Here is a 4179-nt window from a genome sequence, read left to right as displayed (position 1 = left end):
AAAAAAAAAAAAAAAAAAAAAAAAAAAAAAAAAAAAAAAAAAAAGAGAGTGAGCTGGAAGTTTAAAGTTTAAACCTTAGGGAGTAAAAAAAGAAAGTTAAAATCAAGGATGTGGATAGTTTCATTCTAGGGGGTTTGATAAANAAAAAAAAAAAAAAAGTGAATGAGAAAAGGGTAGAACATCAAGAGTTAAGCTTTGTATGCCCAAATTCTTCTCAATCTTAGATAATTTTCACAACTGTCCAGCATTCCTTCTTTTGAGAGAAAACTACCCAAAGAATTTGTTTGAAACCACCTTACTAATAAGGCTTACCCTTGAAACCGATTGAGCTTGATTCACCTTCCATTTGCAAGAATTCGCCAAACACTTAATTGAATGTGAAAGAGATGTTCTCTATCTTTAGTTGGAGGTTGAACTAGATCGATGCATGGTAATAAGGATAGAAAAATATTTGTAAGTATATTGATTGATCTTAGCACCATTAAACTATCTTTAAGGACTATAGCTTGAATCCTTCGTTTAGTATATAAAGGTTATGAGTCCCCACTTTCAAACCGCACCCTCTTACTTCCTTGCTAGAGGACTAGCAAGATTTAAGTTTGGGGGTTTGATAACTCTCTAATTTACATGTTTTTAGCATCCTTTTTTGTCCATATTTTGCATTGTTCATAACCTTAACTTATTATTTTTAGGTCATTAACTGTAGAAATTCACTTTTAGACCATTTAGGGTGTTGCATTTTTGCATTTGCATGTATTGGATGAAAACAGGTGCTAAAGAGCCTAAAATGGGGAAAAACAAGGACAAACTCAAACATGTACCCGTAGGAGCCATCGAGCTGGAAGAACAAGTCTGAACCCCAACACGATCGAGGAGGATCCAAGAGCATGAAGAACAACCCAAAGATCCATCCGAGGAGTAACCCGACTTCATCCTCGTGTACCCCATCGAGTAGACCATCGGGCAGGTCTGGGAATCTAGGTCAAAAAGTTTCCATATATAAACCCCCTCCTCTCCTAGCTCAAAAACGAGCACGCCGCAGACCCTCAAACCAGAGAGCGAGAGCTTCTGTGAGAGAACTGAGCGACTCAAACACTTTTCCTTTTGTTTTTACATTTTCTTTCATAGTTTTTATCGTTTTTCTTAGATTTCTATCTTGTACTCTTTCTACTTTACTCTACCGTTTAATATAATGCAATTTTCATTCTTATTCGTTGTTATGTTTCTTGTTATTATGTCCGAGTAGTGTAGTAAAGTTTCTAGGGATGGGATAGATGATTTTGTGTTCTTGATCGGTTAGGATGCCTTAGTTTGATTGTAAATGTTTGATAGATTTCCTTCTAGGTTGGTGTTCTTAATGCTGTCAACAGACCGAGAGGTTGAGATTAGATCTAGGGTGTTTTACCACCGAGAGGTGTAGATGAGATGCTTGAATCAGCCAATGCTAGAGGTTCACTCGCTCTGAGTAAGAGATTAGATGAGTTAGGGTTTACTGACAATAATGAATCGATCTTAATGACTGCTTGGTCATGTTTCTCCAACGAGAGTTGGGTAGGGAAATGATCAAGGTTGATTGTTGCTAGTGCGAGAGTGTGGTGACAAAGTTTTAGAGATTCATTGTCTAGGAAATAATTGCTTGAGGCATATAAGGCATCTATACTGGTCAAAAATACTTAGGATTCAATTACCCCATTCTTAGAAGTTTTCGTAATTTAATTGTTTGCATTTTCTTTCATTACTCGACCACTTATCCGATCAGGTACACGATAACCTGTATCGAGTAATACCTCGAGCTGTTCATATCCTAATTGCTTACTCGATCACCCCACATGATCTTGTACTCGATTGCTTGCATCGAGTGCTTAGGTCGTGTGGTTTCTTTGTTTATATTCTTGTCTTTCATTTATTCTAGGACTGTTAGATTAAAATCCTACCTGCTTGGCTTGACTTGTAACGTTCTGATCATATCCTTCCTGCTAGTAATAGACAACTATTTGGATTGATAACCCTTTGTACTACAACTACATAGGGAATTGATACCCTGAGTTAAAACTTGTCTATCAACCGTGCTTATAATTTTCTATTATTTCATTAAATATGTTAAATTAATTTTCTTCTAATTTTTTCACCTTGATTGGTTGGTCATAGAACTTTTTTTGTGCAAACATAATTGTTACCATTCATTCAATCTCAATTTTTTGTGCAAACATAATTGTTAACATTCGTTCAATCTCAAAATGAGATAAAGAGGATAAGGTTATCAACCTAATAGATGGAAAAATAGGCTAATCAAACACAAGCCTACAACAAACATAGATAGATTGGAAAAACATAAATCGCTGTTGATAAATTTCCATGAAATACATTGGAAAATTTAACATCAGTTATTATCAAAAGATTTTGTGACGTTGGAAAGAGGTCTTTAGTTTCATTGGTTGTTGGAGATAGCTAAAGGTTGTGAACATTTTCTCTCCATACACGAGCAGGGCAGAACCGGGATTCTCTCTATGGTGGAGGAGGTTGGACGCAAGGTTATCTCCCTAAGGGAGGAAGTTACGAGAGGTTTGAAGCAAGGTTATCTCCCAAAGGGAAGAAGGCGGAGCGAAGGTTCTCTCCATTGTGGAGGTGGTTGGACGCAAGGTTCTCTCTATAAGGGAGGAGGGAAGAACCGAGGTTCTCCCCATGATTAGTCATACATTATTGTGATGTAATTTATTTTTTAGTCAAAATATTTTTTGAGCCAACAATTTTAGTGATTAAAGAAACTATGCAAAAATGAAAGTAAAGAAATATATAATAGTTGTCTTAATTTGTTTATATAAACATTTCTAGGTGATGATGGTAAATAATATATTTGTAAAATACAGTATACCTAGGTGTAATACACTTTTAATAGTAACATACATAGATTTGTATATGAATATAAATCAGTGTATTATAGTAAAAAAAATATAAATAATTTATAATAAATGTTATTATATTTTTCTTTAAAAAACTTCAAACCTGCATATGAGACGGGTCTTTATCTAGTAATACTATAATTTGGATTATTGGTTAATTGAGAGAAAATGTTTGGTTAATTCTGAGAAGTCGGTGGCTGCACGTACACCAGTGGTTAAAAGTCAAACTGGTTTCTCTGAATCAACCAATAACTGAACCGATCCTAACCAAATTTATTGGGTTACATTCGATAGTCTCGGTCTTACACCCAACTGAAGAAAAATTCTTGGGTTTATCCCTATGGATGAACTACTCTCATTCACTCCTCTTAGTTAACGAATCAAAACACAATAAATTGGCATGTCATGTCATATTTATAAAATAAATCAAAACTAAAAAGAAAAGACAAAAAAATTTAAGGAAACCAATCCTGTATATTTTTTATTAGAAAATTATGTTGGTTTAGGTTTATAAAATAATGATTAAAGTTTAGATTTTACAATTAAATGAAATCATATGTCGGTTTAGGTTTACAAAAAAAGTGGTTAGGGTTTAGTATTTACAATTAAACGAAATTATATGTCGGTTGGGTTTACAAAAGAGTGGTTAGGGTTTACATTTTACAATTAAACAAAATTATATGTCGGTCTGGGTTTATAAAATAGTGGTTAGGATTTAGATTTTACAATTAAAGAAAATTGTATTTTAATTTTGGTTTATAAAAAGAGTGATTTGGGTTTAGATGTTATAATTTAAAACTATATTATAATATTTAAAATTAATAATTATAAAATTAATTGATATACAGAATTTATTTCCTTAATCAATCATTTGTTTCGTTAACTAAGAGGGGGTGAAATAAGAAAGGTTCAGCCTAGGGAAACCCAAGAATTGTCCCCAACTGAATTACCAAAGACCGACTATCCAAACCGAACTGAATCGTTTGAAGTTGAACAAAGCTCGCAGGCATGGGTAAGGTTTGTTTAAGTAAGATAGAACATGGTAAAATAACTGTTTGAACGGCTATTAGTACCAAAGGCATTGTCGTGTAACACAATGACCAGTGCTGTTTTTCACACTTTTTCTCTCTCGGTCTGGCCAGGCTTCTCTGAGTTTCCCCGTTGTTTCGCCTCTTCTTCTTCTTCTTCGGCGTCTCTTTCTATTCCCAACCGTCCTCCTCTTAGGTTAACTCTGCTCTTTTTCTCACACCTTTCTCTCCTTTCGCATTGTAATTTTTTT

This window comes from Camelina sativa, chromosome 19 (genome assembly GCF_000633955.1).
Source record: "Camelina sativa cultivar DH55 chromosome 19, Cs, whole genome shotgun sequence".
In the NCBI taxonomy this organism is placed as follows: domain Eukaryota; kingdom Viridiplantae; phylum Streptophyta; class Magnoliopsida; order Brassicales; family Brassicaceae; genus Camelina; species Camelina sativa.
This window is presented reverse-complemented; position numbering follows the sequence as displayed.